Raw genomic sequence first — 16,517 nt, forward strand, 5'->3', positions numbered from 1 at the left:
TGCTAACACTCACACAAGCTACTTAACATAGTTTAGTAAACATTGTCCTTTCTACAACTACACTTGCTACTTCATGAAGTACTTTTCTGTGAATAACACTATGGAAACATACTAGGAATGCTCCCAATAGCTGCACACAAGCTTTGCACTTACATATGTTCATTTTTGCATTTAATGCATTGTAAGTGCAAAACTGACTGCTTGTTAATAAAAGGGCTCTTTAGATTACTAGCTCTCTGGTAAAGGGGCCTAAGAGAACATAAGAATTGCCACTGCTGGGTCAGACCATTGGTCCATCGTGCCCAGCAGTCCGCTCACGCAGCGGCCCTCTGGTCATAGACCAGTGCCCTAACTGAGACTAGCCCTACCAGCGCACGTTATTGTTCAGCAGGAATTTGTCTAACTTTGTCTTGACTCCCTGGAGGGAGTTTTCCTCTATGACAGACTCCGGAAGAGCGTTTTAGTTTTCTACCACTCTCTGGGTGAAGAAGAACTTCCTTACGTTTGTACGGAATCTATCCCCTTTCAACTTTAGAGCGTGCCCTCTCGTTCTCCCTACCTTGGAGAGGGTGAACAACCTGTCCTTATCTACTAAGTCTATCCCCTTCGGTACCTTGAATGTTTCGATCATGTCCCCTCTCAATCTCCCGGAATTTGTAGTTAATCTAGAACTTAAATTTGGAAAGATGAGTAAATAAAAAATCTAAATAAAAAGATATCTTAACCTATTGAGACTCCAATGTTGTCCAGGATGGATATGAACCTTACAAAAATATACGGTAAACCTTACATAATTCAAGAAAGATATAAAGTCAAATAAGAAAGGGTTAGGATGAAATCCATATTCAGACTGATAAGAAATATTTTACCAAAGTCATTCTGGCAATATTTCTTGTGCATTTCAGAGTTTGTAAGCCAGCAAGGAGAAACTTTTGTGCCCATATAATTCCTCTCTAAGGGATTTACAAAGCTACAGTAGAATGTGGTCTTAGTGTGCTCTCCAGTGCATTAAGGCCATTTCTTCTGAAGCCAGAAAATGGCCAATTATCCATTTTCCAAATTAATGGCCATGTGCTAATGTTGCTAGCATGTGGCCATTAACAAAAATTTGCATTTGAGCCACCTCTTACATAGATGGTAAAGGCTCATGCACAAATCCTATGCTAATTAGTTAGCATGCAGCAAAAATACCCATTTTCTGCCTCCAGACATACCCTCTCAGCCCAAAAATATTTTTTAATGTGTGCACATTTGAAACGCTCCACGGTAAGACCTTCTAAGCTGCAGTAGCTTAGTAAAGGGATCCCTAAGAATTTTGTTGTTACTGTTATCTGTATTTGTAATAAAAGGAATAAAGGCAATGCCTCTTTATTGGACTAACCTAAGGGTATTTCTTTTGTTTCATTTTATTTCTATTTAAGTCTATATACTATCTCAAACAGTGGACTAATGTGGTTGCCACACCATTTCACTTTAAATAATGTGAAATCTTTGTAATAATTCAACCTGAAAGAAAATTGCGGGGGAAAAGGAAGAATGAGGAAAAAAATGGTAGTACTGAAGTTAGGAATATTGTAAACTATAGATACAGTAATCAGGGAAGGTGTCTTTCTACCAAATGTGCACTCAAGAGAGATATGTCAGATGAATCTGAGGTTTAGTAAAAGACACCCTCCCCCACATCAGCCATCACACACTTGAAAAAAAAGAATGTTATTGATCTGTCAGGGGTGGGAAGGACTGGCCTCCTTGTCAAGTTTATTAAGTGCAGTGACATTTCCTCTGAATGTAAATAACATCTGCTTTTGATTTTAAAAGGAGAATGTTATTAGTCACTGTAGCGAAGGGTAAGGCAAAGAATGAAAGAAAAAGTGAAGCTAAATAACTTTCCTTTTCCTTGTGTGCACTCATCTTAAAACCCTAAGTTCCCTCCAATCTCTCTAATGTCTTTTTGTTTTTTATAATTATGTTATAATAATTATTACATGTTTTTACATTTTCTTCTTTGTACACCTCCTCAAGCATTCTTTTGGGCTGGAGATAGGAGTATTTTTAAAATAAATAGAGCCCTCTTTTACTAAGCTGCAGTAGAGATTTCTACTGAGGCCCAGAGTGCTAAATGCTCTGACACGGGAAGGGGTAAAACGCGGCCTTACTGACTTCGTGGATCTAAAACCGCACGTCCTTAAAAATCTGAGGTCCGCGCCACTTTTAGTCTCAGCATAGATTATGACTCTGACAGACCTCTATGGCATTTTAGCGCTGACAAATCCTAATGCTTTTCCCTCCCTATGCTGAGACTAAAAGCGTCAAAACTTTTGCCCTGAGGTCTGTGCCACTTTTAGTCTCAGCATAGGGAGGGAAAAGCTTTAGGATTTGTCAGCGCTAAAATGTTATAGAGGTCTGTCAGAGCCATAACCTATGCTGAGACTAAAAGTGGCACGGACCTCAGATTTTTAAGGATGTGCAGTTCAGATCCATGAGGTCCGTGAGGTCAGATGTACTGCAGACCTTTGTACACATTTTTTAACCCCCCCCCCAAAAAAACCCACACAGCTATTTGCTATTCAGTGTCATATCGCGGGGGCTCTCAGAATCAGCACAGAGGGAGAGATCTGGAGGAAGGGACGATTGGGCTAATTAGCAAAAGCCATGGTGTGCCTCCTCCCTCCTTAGCCATTAGGAAAGGCAGAGCCAGGGACCAGAGCTGAGTGTGCAAGGAAAGCGGTGGAATAAGCTAAAAGGCGGACTTGTCAATAAACGCCAGAAGATTTTTAATTGTCATAGAGATCTGTCAGAGCCAGAGACTACAAGTGGCATGGACCTCAGATTTTTAAGGACATGCGGTTTTAGATCCGTGAGGTCCGTGTTCTACCCCATTCCCTCTGACACTACTCCAACACTCAAAGGAATTCTATGAGTGTCAGAGCATTTAGCGATCTGGGCTACCGTAAAAACCTCTACTGCAGCTTAGTAAAAAAAAGGGGTGGAGTCAGTAAATAAACAGGCTTAATTTCATAATGCACACTATCACACTACATATTGTGTTTTCATTTATGTGACTATTAAAACCATCATGTAATTTCATATCTGTCTAACCATGTATGCCTTAATCCAGGGGTCTCAAAGTCCCTCCTTGAGGGCCACAATCCAGTCGGGTTTTTAGGATTTCCCCAATGAATATGCATGAAATCTATGTGCATGCACTGCTTTCAATGCATATTCATTGGGGAAATCTTGAAAACCCGACTGGATTGCAGCCCTCAAGGAGGGACTTTGAGATCCCTGCCTTAATCCATTCTAAACTAGTGCATAACTAACACAGATCTAGGTTAGTTTACTGATGATCAGCAAAATAGCAGAAAATATGAGATGATAATGCCTCGCACAAATGATTAATGAGCCGTAAAGTAGATATTGTGCTCAAATCTGGGGGCTTCAAAGGATGTAAGTGGAATAGAGATAATCTAGAGCAGGACTATGTGTAAATATTTTTATTGGTCAGATTAATGCACAAAAGAAATACAACAAACTGTAAACAATACAATAAGATACGTTACAAAAACATTTAATCTGACCCATGATTTTTATATAACACCCTACCCCATATAATACAAAGAAAGCTGGTGTATTCCTTATCAAAACAGGTCCCAAGTAGAAAAATTAGAAGTTCAGAAGCCTGCTCCATGCTACATGTGGTAAAAAGTTCCAAAATGGCTCCCATATGCTGTGAAAACATGTTCCTTGTGATGAGTCTTACTACTACTACTTACCATTTCTATGGCGCTGTTAGAAATACACAGCGCTGTACATTAAACATGTAAGAGACAATCTCTGCTCAATAGAGCTTACAGTCTAATTAAAACAGACAAACAGGACAAATAAGGATTAGGGAATTCTCACAGAGGGTATGATAAAACAGATATGGCTACAGTGGCATAGTGAGGGTGACTGGTGCCCCTCTCCTGCCCTCTTCCCCACCCCCCTGCCATGCATGCACCCCTTCCCTATACCTTTTTAACTTTGGCACAAGCAGCAAAGAACATGCTGATCTTGTCAGCTTCAGAGCTCTCTCTGACATCACTTCCGGGAGGGGAAGGGGGCGGAGAGGAGTAGGTAGACCGTGCCTGAGGCGGACCGCCCCCTTGCACCTCCCCCTTACTATACCACTGCATGGGTACTTTAAAAGTGAGTGGGAGCTAGGAGTTAAAAGCAGCCTCGAAAAGGTGGGCTTTTAGCCTAGATTTGAATACTGCCAGAGACGGAGCTTGACATACTGACTCAGGCTGTTTGTTCTTGGGCATAGGATGTAGCAAGATAAAAGGGACAGAGTCTGGAGTTGGCAGTAAAAGAGAAAGGTACAGATAAGAGAGTCTTACCTGATGAACTGAGATGCCAGGGAGGAGTATAAGGAGATATAAGAGAGGAGAAATACTGAGGAGCTGCAGAGTAAATGCACTTGTAAGTCAAGAAGAGGAGTTTAGAGAGATCTAAGATGGCGGACTAATCTGTTGCTCGCATTTAGTGGTGAAGACGCTGCTGGAGTTTTGCCTCAAATTGGTAATTTCCTTAAAAACAATATGCCTCATGCTAAACGTAAAGGCAATGTGAAAGCCATGCCGTCGCTCATCCCTTCCTTGACATCTTTGCCAGTATAGCAGACCCTGGAACGTTATGTAACAAGACTTCCAAGCATGAGGCTGGATGGAAGCCCTGCTGGTTTAATTGAGGGAGGAGTCTCTTAAACCTTGGCGCCTGAAACATCGCTATCTCCTCCGGTGATTCAATCTCCTCCGTGTCCAGCAGAGCACAGAGGTCTGCTGGAGACCTCACTCGATGCCGAAGACACTGCAATTGGAATCTCAAGCAACGGAGCTAGATCTGCGATGTGGTTTGCTGAGATAGCACGTGGACTAGAAGCAGTTGAAGATTGTCCCACGGAGGTATCTCTAGAATCCATATGGAAAGTGCTTCAGCAATTGGATAATACTGTGTTGAAATCAACCCAAGCAACGGCGACTTTGGTAAGCAGAGTAGATCTAATATCACAATCTTCGGTTTTGTTCAAACAGGATATTAATAAATTGAACAAATTAAGGAAAATATTAAAGAACTTAGAGATACAGCTTCTGTACTTGTGAAAGATAATACAGTGTTACATCAAAAGATAGAACATATTGATAATTACAACAGGAGATTGAATTTATGAATTTTGAAATTGACTGACGCAGAAACTTTGCCCATAACAAATTCTTACTATATCCCACAGAAGAAAAAGGTTTCTGCAAATCCGGGAACAGGTCAATTAGAACCAATGGAGTTTGATCTGATGGGTTTCTGGAAGATTCTCAGGATACAATACATAAAAGATCAACCCTATTGGTGACGTGGTAAGGAAATAGATAAATCTTTAATAATGAAAGCTTATTTTCAAAACAAACATGAAAAATTCTGTGAAGATAGAGTATTAATTTTTCCAGATGTCACCAGGGCAACTCGGTTGAAAAGGAAGGCTTTTTTGGCTCTGCAACCTAGGGCTCCTTTTATTAAGTGGGGTTAACGCGCACGACTTCATCATGCGCTAACCCCTGCACTGGCCTAAAAACTACCGCCTGCCCAAGAGGAGGTGGTAGCGGCTAGCGCGGCCGGCGGTTTAGCGCGCGGTATTATCAACAATTTGTATTTCTTTTTCCATTCTTTCCTCTTGTTTGAATATGTTTGTAAGGTTAGTCTTTAATATGTTTTGCAAGGTTTAGTTCTTCGTTTGTCTCGTTGCCCCCTAAAATTTTTGTAATTTTATTGATGTGTACATTGCTTAGAATGTTGAATAAGCAATCAATCCAATTTATAATAAACTTGAAACTTGATATGTGGCCACTCTTCGAACCTGTGACTGGCATTGGCTTTGGATGCCGAAAAAGCCTTTGATCGGATAGAATGGGTTTTCATATTCAAGGTTTTAAAATGGTTTGGATTTGAGGATAGGTTTATTGCAATGATAAAGGTTCTTTATACAGCCCCTTCTACGTCTCTCTAAATCAATGGCATAACATCTAATGCATTTCATCCTTCCAGGGGGACTAGGCAGGGGTGCCCCCTGTCTCCCTTATTATTTAATATAGCTTTTTGGGGTTTACCCTTTTTGGTTACTATTCACAATAACCCCAAAATTACAGGTATTAGATGTGGTAAAGTAGAGGTGAAGATGGCTGTGTATGCTGACAACGTGCTGATCTATACTACTCCACAGTCACTACCTGAGCTGTTAGACACTATTTCAGCCTACTCAACATTTTCCAGTTATAAGTTGAATGCACCTAAAACTAAGCTTTTTCCATTAAATATGTACATTCTAAAAAATGTTACTGCTGACTACAACTTTCAGTACGCCAAAGAAAGAATTAAATATCTAAAAATACACTTTGGTTCTTCGATAGAGAAAACAATGGAATACAGTGCCTCAGATATACTGCAAGGGATTACGACTCTAACTACAAGATGGACTCCCCTAAATTTAACCTGGTGGGGGTCATCTAGAATCAGTCAAAATGGCAATTGCTCCCAAAATTCTATACCCATAAAGCATGCTCCCTATTATGTTCCCAAAAACATTCTACAAAAAAGTGGATCAATTATTGTCTAAGTTCATATGGAATAACAAAGTGCCGAGAATTGCATTACATAAATTGAAACAAACTCGTCAAAATGGTGGGGTCAATTTCCCAAATTTTTCAGATTACCACTATGCTTTTTTGCTTCAGTAAGGCTATATGTGGATTCTCCAAGAGAAAAGGAATACCTGTACAATGGCTTGACTACAATTTGATCAGGAAAATCATCGTTGGATGAAGTTAAATTACTTACCATTTGTGTCTACATCTGGAATGTTAGCGCACAAAGACTATCTGCTTGACTCTACCCAAAAAAACTTTTAAAGATTTGGAAACTATGTTAAAGTTTAACTGGAACAGAACTCTACATGCTCTATTATGGTGTAATCCTGATATCAAAATACAAGGCCGTACTGTAAATTGGAAAACCTGGAAATCTCTGGGTATATGGCAAATTGATCAGCTCTTTGACATTCTATGCACCAACTATAAACTACCTCCTTCAGGTTTTTTTCAATGGTTGCAGCTTAAACATGCAATACATGAATATCTAAAATTAAACGATTGGACAAATGCTCAACCTGACATTCTAGCCTTAAAAGAGTCTTCCAACTGGTATAAAACAATGCAAGAAAACAGAACAGAGAACACGGAGTCCAACTACTGCGATGAATACATGGCATGAAGATATGGGTTTGACTATAGACAATGATTCCTGGCAAACTATATGGTCAATACCATTCAAAATATCTTGTTCTGCAGCCCTGTTTCAATCCTCCTATTTTCTATTGCACTGTGCCTACTGGACACCATTCAAATGATCAAAAGTGAACAACATCAAATAAATTGATCTATGCTGGTCATGCAAAACTGCAACTGGATCCCTAAAGCATATGATTTTTGAGTTCCCTTTATTCCAAGAATATTGGAATCAAATATGGTCTCATATAGCGTCCATAGTAGGTATTTCAGTTCTGATATCGTACTCGTTGATTATAACAAGTATAACTAATTCTCACTTATTCTTGTCCATAGATCTGTTTAAAACTGATCCATTTATTATTGCTAATAGCAATCCGTGTAATACTTGCCAACTGGAAGGACTTTTCCAATGTAACTTATAATGAATGGTGGAATACAGTTTGCTTGATTGCACGTTATGAAATAATTGCCACTGAACGGAAATATTCTGTTAGAAATTTTGAGAAAATGTGGGCACCATTGTCTTCCAGGTTAACATCTTCTCCGGTGACTCAAGATTTCCAGTGAACTAGAACATCACATCTTATAATGGGTCTTTATCTGCCATCATCTACTAGTATTGTTCATCATAGCACATGCAACATAGTAACATAGTAGATGACGGCAGATAAAGACCCGAATGGTCCATCCAGTCTGCCCAACCTGATTCAATTTAAATTTTTAAAATTTTTTGTTCTTAGCTATTTCTGGGCAAGAATCCAAAGCTCTACCCAGTGCTGTGCAACATTTCTCATATGTCTCTTAGCAATGTATAAGTGTGACTTAAGATATCTTGGCTTTCACTGCAACATTGTTCTGTAATCACACATGGCTGTTTAGGGTATTTGTTACAGGTTTTCTATTGTTTTTGTTAACTTATTGTTTATTGACCTTGCATATCTATACTTGTCATGTATTGCTGGATCAGGTCAATGGATTTTTGTAAGTTGTAAAAACATAATAAAGAATATTGAACTTTAAAAAAAAGAGTACACAGCAGATCAAATTGAAACACAACTATTTGCTCACCCTTACTTATCAACAGTTTCCCTATCATAAATAGTGAACAAAGAACTGTTTTTGTACTAAAGATTTTAAGAAAAAATGATTGGGCTAAACAGTATAACCATCTAGATAATTCTCTAATTGACCAGAAACCCAACCCTTCATAATTTTAGCAAAGACTGAAATAGATGCAACTGGTCTATAATTAGAAACTTCAGAAAGACTGTTATGTTTACTCTTTGAATAGGCGTAAGGATTATATTACTCAGAGTTGAAGGAAAATTCCCCATAGAGAAATGGTAATTCACCCAAATAGTTATTGCAGTGTTTAAGCGTTAAAGGAGCATTAAATAAGGGGGCCACAAATCAACTTGACAAAAGGATTTAGCTTACTTTGCCAAATGTTGACCCACCATCTGAACTGTCACTTCTGGAAGAGAGGACCATATTCTGTCAATGGGTCCACCATCTATTAAACCAATAGTCCCAATTTGCTCCTGATCATTAGTAGATTGATTTAATTGAATACAAAATTTCTCTACTTTTTTTTTTTAATGTGCTATAATGGTCACACTCGGAGTTATTAACAGAAAGTATAAGTTGTCTACTGACATTAATTCATTCAAAATTCATTCATTCAAAATTCTTCTGATCTAAAGTATCCAGTCCCATTTGTTCTGAGTAATATTTCCTTTTTCTATCTATTATATGTTTTTGTAGAGATTAATGGCCTCTCCCCATCTGTTCTTATTGGCCTCATATTTTTTCCAGATATGATCCAACTTTTTACAGTGTCTTTTCTTTTTGAACAACCCATTCCAGTTCTTTTACAAGGAGCTAATTCATCCAAAACAGACAGGAAAACTTGATTCCAATTTTCAATCAGATCTAATAAAGACATCTTTTCATTATAATACTTTGATTCTATTAACTCACCGAAATTCTATGGGGTCAATTTTTCCTCAAAAACTTACTATCCTACTGTTCTTTTAAACTGCATGAATAGTTTGTTGTGCTTTCCAATTAATACACAAAGCCAAAAGAATGTAATCAGATCATGGGGCAGATTTCCATTGGCCTGGTAAAATCATAATATTGTGAGAGTCATGTTTAGATGATGGAATAACATCCAACTGATGACCTTCAGTGTGAGTGATTTGAGGATTAGAACAACAAATACCTAACACATCCAAAATACGAAACCATTGAAATCTATGTATGTTTAAGTTACCCAACAATGAACCATGTTGGGTTTTCAATACATATTTTACCAAATAATAAAAAAGTGTCCTTAATCCTGGCCCACAGCATAAATGATCTTTAAAAGAGGGGTCACTAATTTCACAAACAGCACCTCAATATCAGATAAATTGATTGAATCTAAACGCACTACTTAAAAAAAAATCTTTATAAATTAAGGCCAAACTTCCACCTTGTTTATTCTGACATTGCTGATGTATTACCTTACATCTTAGTGGACAGAATTCCCTTCAGTTAGGATCTTCTATTAGTGATATCCAGGTTTCAGTTAAAAATAAAAAGCCTGGTTGATTGTCTTCTAGAAGATCTCTAATAATATGCACCTTGTTATTCGCTGACCTAACATTAATATAAAATCCTGGAATAAGTCTATAGGGTACAGCATAAAGTTGTATAAAATCCACTTTTACTATCTAGATTGTAAGCAAGGTCTAATATAATGAAATCTAGATTTAGGATTTCTATATTTTCCTTTCCCTGTAATAGTTGGAATCAAATTAATATCACAGTACACATAATTGCTTAAATTTGAACCCCTTGAGCCTTGATTGAATCTTAATCTACTATGATAACCATTGGTTATGTCTATTGGAATATATTAAATCCCTGCCATCTAATTTATATCCATCCCCTACCCTCCTAGACCCAGACACAAACACATAAAAATTACAAACCAGTGCATTACAAACTAAGACACTGCCAATGATAACAAATACAAATCAAATGTTAAGACTGACTGACCAATTTAAAAATACAATAAATTACTAGTCACTGTGCCAATCGCTGTGGAAAGAAACACACTAAGGAGGGTGCCAAGTGGCGCACTGCTTAAATTCCAAGCAGCATCTGATGTCACCTGGTGGGTGGAGCAAGATACCACACCCACTATGGAAGCACAAGGAACAGGATGAAAACTCAGAGGCAGAAGAAAAATTTGAGCACAGTAATCCTGGGGATGGTATCGGTAAGTAGCCAAAACAATATCAAAGAGGCAAGCTCCCTCGTTCAGTTTTTAAATTCCAAGCTGTGTCAGATGTTACCTGGTGAGTGGAGCAAATTAGACACTGGAGAGAAGCCCGAGAGACCTCTATGACAAAAGCAGCAAAGCAAACACAGGAGTCATGAGGAAGAGATGTCACCAGTTCAACTGTGGGTCAATGAGGAGAAACTTTATTGATAGTTGCAATAGTTGACTTGACACTGAGGATTTACAAAGCCGTGCGGCAACAGCCCTGAAACCCTTTAAATCTCTATGGGCTTCGGGGCCGTTACTGCGTTGCAGCCACTAGCATGGCTTTGTCAAACAGGCCCTGAGTGTTTCAGCAGGAATTGCCTTTATCAAGAGTCTAGCAAAACCATAAATAATCATAACACAAGTTAAAACCATGTGTATATACAGTACATATACAAAAGATAAAAACAAAACACAACACAGTTTAAAATTCAATTACAGAGCATGAAACATTGAAAATGGGTCAAGCCAAAGCATTTAGAATACAATAAAACAAAATGATGAAAACATGTAAATTAAAACTATATAATAGGAAGAGAATAATGAGTGTTTCAATTTAAAACTATGTGCTATGAAATGAAAAAAAATATAAAATAAATATGTTTCCTACTTAAACGCAAGCCCCCATGAGTGCATTGTGAGCCCTAAAAGTGATGGTATGTAAAGTGTTTTAAGAAGGTTCTGATGTAGTATAAAAGAAGATAAACATACCAAATATCAGTGGTTTTCATTCTATCTATTGAGCATGCTCCCTTTTCTCTAGTGACCACAAGTGTATGGCACGGTCACTAGCAGCTTTCTGCCACACAAATTGATTTTGCTTCTTCATATTGGGTAAATTTTCTATGTTTGTGCCACATCTTGTGACAGGGAGAGTGTCCTGTCATGCTGGAAGAAACCCTGCAGTGCTCTAAAACTATCCCTAAACCTGCTCCTAGAAGCAAGCACAGGTTAGGGAAACTGCCCTGCAGAATTTATCCCCAGTGAAAGGCAGCCCAAAAGTGACCTGATTATACTTGCCTAGTTCTAGTGTAGGGAATGCTAAAGGCAAAGAGCTAGAGAAAAGGGTGTGGTCTCTAGGCCAGAGAGGCAGCCACCAACCTTCAGCCTGCCTGAACCCATGGAAAGAAGCAGACCAGTGCAATCCAGGGGTCAGAAGCCAAATCTCAGGTCTGAATCTTGTTAGTGGTCTTCTGAAGGTAACATTACCGTACCGCATTACCGTAAAGATGTGCTTCGAGCCGAGTCGGTCCAGCGGATGGCCACTAGAATGGTCTCCGGACTCAAGGGTCTCTCATACGAAGAAAGACTGGGCAAATTGCAGCTCTATACTCTAGAGGAGCGCAGGGAAAGGGGTGACATGATTGAGACATTTAAATACGTCACAGGTCGTGTCGAGATGGAAAACGACATATTCTTTCCCATGGGACCCTCGGTCACAAGAGGGCACCCGCTTAAACTCAGAGGAGGGAAATTTAGTGGTGACACCAGGAAGTACTTCTTCACGGAAAGGGTGGTGGATCATTGGAACAAACTTCCTAGGCAGGTGATCAAGGCCGCCAGCGTGCTCGACTTTAAGAATAGATGGGATATCCACGTGGGATCCCTACGAGGGTCGAGCTAAGGAACTAAGTCATCAGCATTCAGACTTAATGGGGTGGGTCAGTAGAGTGGGCAGACTTGATGGGCTGTGGCCCTTTTCTGCCGTCATCTTTCTATGTTTCTATGTTTCTATGTTTCTAATGTTTTGGATGTAGAAATGCCAAAAGAAATGTATACAAATGATTATGAAATGGAACCTGTAGAATCCTGTTTGCCTGAAGCCATGCTTTTTGAGTAATAGCTTGGGGAAATCATATGCTGTTTCTGGGAATGTGGAATTGCCTCACAAGCCCTAATAACAGAAGGGTATAGAATCCCGGCTTCTGATTAAAGTGAACAGAAGAGTTGGAATAATTGTGTCCTGAAATTGTACAAACACAGAAGTACTGTAAAAGAACTGGGCTGAGCGGTCTCAGCTGGTTCCAGGACTCTGATACTGAAAGTTTGGTCTTTTGTTTTTGTAATAAGGGCTGGCAGATCATAGCTTGTTGAAAGCACATGTTTGTGGAAAATTGCCAGATTGTGAACTGTACAACTGTTGGGCTAACAGTGGTTGATCTGACAAGCTGTTTAGCCACCAGGGCAAGTTTGTGTTTTGTTTTCTTTTCACCAAAGTATAAGCCAGAAAATAAAGACATAATTCACACATAAACACCTTTGCTGGACCTTTTTTATTTGATGCAGACACCCCTCTACCCTCCATGCCTCATTCAACCGCTCGGCTGAGGCTTGGATGACCCAGGTCAGGACTCTGGCTAATCCAGCCCAGGTCTTACCCAGTCACACTATACAACCTTTTTATGCTGTAGCTGCACAGTTCAGTTACTTGCTTTTTAGTGTGCACTAAGGTCATGGTGTGACCTCAACTGGAGTATTGCATTCAATTCTGGTCTCCTTATCTCAAGAAAGATATAGCGGCACTAGAAAAGGTTCAAAGAAGAGCAACCAAGATGATAAAGGGGATGGAACTCCTTTCGTATGAGAAAAGATAAAAAAGGTTAGGGCTTTTCAGCTTAGAAAAGGGACACCTGAGGGGAGATATGATTGAAGTCTACAGAATCCTGAATGGATTAGAATGGGTACAAGTGGATCGATTTTTCACTCCGTCAAAAATTACAAAGACTAGTGGACACTCAAAGTTACAGGGAAATACTTTTAAAACCAATAGAAGGAAATATTTTTTCACTCAGAGAATAGTTAAGCTCTGGTAAAAGTGGATAGTGTAGCTGGTTTTAAGAAATGTTTGGACAAGTTCCTGGAGGAAAAGTCCATAGTCTGTTATTGACATGGGGGAAGCCACTGCTTGACCTGGATCGGTAGCATGGAATGTTGCTACTCTTTGGTTTTTGGCCAGGTACTAGTGACCTGGATTGGCCACTGTGAGAACGGGCTACTGGTCTTGATGGATCTTTGATCTGACCCAGTAAGGCTATTCTTATGCTCTTCTTATGACTTGGCTGAGCCTCTTTGTTTTGTTAGCTAGTATGGCTTCTTGTTGTTGACAGCATTTGTTTTGTAGCACCGGTTTTCTTCTCTGTCTATAGTTCCATTTTACCATTTTAAAGCGCTGTTTGTCTCTGGCTTACTATGTTTCAGTTATCCAGTATGGCCCTTTTTATGCAGAGTGTACTCTGTATCTTCGGTTTACCTCTTAGTCTGTAGCCTCGATTAACCATTGAATAGGGCTATAGCATAAAGCTTTTACTTTGATATGATATTATTTTTATTTGTTCTTATTATCCCTTTTAGCTAATTTCATTGTACCAACCAGACCATTGATATTTTGTATGTTTATCTTCTAACTATACTTTACATACCATCACTTTTAGGGCTCACAATGCACTCATGGGGGCTTGCGTTTAAGTATGAAACATATTTATTTTATATTTTTTTCATTTCTTAGCACATAGGGCTCCTTTTACGAAGGCATGGTAGCGGTTTAATGTGCGTAATACCGTGCGCTAAACTGCCGGCCGCTACCACCTCCTCTTGAGCAGGCGGTAGTTTTTTAGGCTAGTGCAGGGATTAGCGCTTGATGAAAAGTCACGCGCACTGAAGCCGCTACTGCGGCTTCATAAAAGGATCCCTTAGTTTTAAATTTAAGCTTTAAACTGAATTTTTAAATTGAAGCACTCATTATTCTCCTCCTATTATATAGTTTCAATTTGCATGTTTTCATCATTTTGTTTTATTGTATTCTAAATGCTTTTGCTGTAGGCATTTTCAATGTTTCATGCTGTGGAATTGAATTTTAAATTGTGCTGTGTTTTGTGTTTATCTCTTGTATATGTATGTACATGGTTTTAAGTTGTGTTATGATTATGATTTTGCTAGACTCTTGATAAAGGCAATTCCTGCTGAAACGCTGTCAGTGTCGAGCCAACTATTGCCACTATGAATAAAGTTTCTCTTGAGTGGAGCAAGCTCTCATGCCCATGACAGAAGCACAGGGGAAAAGATGGAAACTCACTGGCAGATGACAAATTCAAGCAGCCAAAATGATATCAAAGAGGCAAGCTTCCTCACTTAGAACCCCATTTTACAAAACTGCAGTAGTGATTCCCAGCACAGCCCCATAGGAACTGAAGGGGCTGTGTCACATTTGCCACACTGTGGCTTTGTAAAAGGAGTCCTTAGTTTTAAAATTCCAAGCAGCATCTGACGCCTGAGCTAAATTAAAATTGCTTTCTTTAGAAGGACTATTTATATATGTATTAGGATTTATTTACCACCTTTGTGAAGAAATTCATCCACAGCGTGAGAACAATAAGAACAACCTGGACATAGGCAGTAAACAATTACAGTAGAAACAATCATTCAAATAACAGTAGAAATTATGCAATGGAGGCAGATTTCCGATAGGAATAAAGAATCCAAGTCAGTACATGGCTTATACTATAGTCCAGTGGTCCCCAACCCTTACCCTGTCCTGGTGGACCACTAGCCAGTCAGGTTTTCAGGATAGCCCTAATGAATATGTATGGGGCAGATCTGCATTCCTATCATCTTCATTACATGCAAATCTCTTTCATGCATATTCATTAGGGCTATCCTGAAAACCTGACTGGCTGGTGGTTGGGAGCCATTGCTCTAGTCCATTTCTTAGGTATTTTGGAAACAGGTTTGTATGTTGATAGATCCTGTTCTAAAATACAGTACATGAGAAATGGATGTCTAAGTTCTGGCTATGTCCAACATGAACATCCACTTTATAAACTGAAAGGTCCAAACTATAAACAGGACAAACCAAGGGACATGGAAAGCTTTGTGTTAGCATAGGGGTGGGCCTCCATATTATAAAATAGCACATGGTTTGAGCAGCTGGCATAGAACAAGACAGAGGGCAGAGAATCAGAACATGCTGGTTCAAATCTCACCACAGCTCTTTCTGTTGTTCTACCTTTTTTCTTTTTTAAATTTTAATTGTGAGTCCTTCAGAGACAGAAAAATACTACTGTGATTTCCCTTACACCAGGGGTGTCCAAAGTCGGTCCTCGAGGGCCGCAATCCAGTTGGGTTTTCAGGATTTCCCCAATGAATATGCATGAGATCTATTAGCATACAATGAAAGCAGTGCATGCAAATAGACCTCATGTATATTCATTGGGGAAATCCTGAAAATCCGACTGGACTGCGGCCCTCGAGGACCGACATTGGACACCCCTGCCTTACACCCTCCAATGGAGAACTGTTCAAGCAGAGCAACTTTCTCTAACCTAGACATGCCAAGTACCAGATCAAGATACTGAAGGGGATAGACTTAGTAGATAAAGACAGGTTGTTCACCCTCTCCAAGAATGAGAGGGCACTCTCTAAAGTTGAAAGGGAATAGATTCCGTACAAACGTAAGGAAGTTCTTCTTCACCAAGAGAGTGGTAGAAAACTGGAACGCTCTTCCGGAGTCAACTGGAAAGTATGCAGGTGAGGCTGGGCTCATTTAGAGCACTGGTCTTTGACCTAGGGGCCTACATGTGAGTGGACTGCTGGACACGATGGACCACTGGTCTGACCCAGCAGCGGCAATTCTTATGTTCTTATAGCTGTCTATCTTTTTGTACATGGACATCCCTTCTCCTTCTGAAACCAGAGTTCGATGTCCATATTTTGGTTTCTTTGTAATCCCACCCAAAAACATGCCCAGACCACACACTGCAGTTTTAGATGTTCATATTCTGGCTTTATAAAATTGTAATTTGCATATCAATACAATATGGATGTCTAAATGCCAGTTTTCAGATGTTCAACATATGAATAGAGCTTCTAAAATAAGAGCCATAGTATGCTAC

The sequence above is a fragment of the Geotrypetes seraphini genome, chromosome 13 (genome assembly GCF_902459505.1).
Source record: "Geotrypetes seraphini chromosome 13, aGeoSer1.1, whole genome shotgun sequence".
NCBI classification, from domain to species: domain Eukaryota; kingdom Metazoa; phylum Chordata; class Amphibia; order Gymnophiona; family Dermophiidae; genus Geotrypetes; species Geotrypetes seraphini.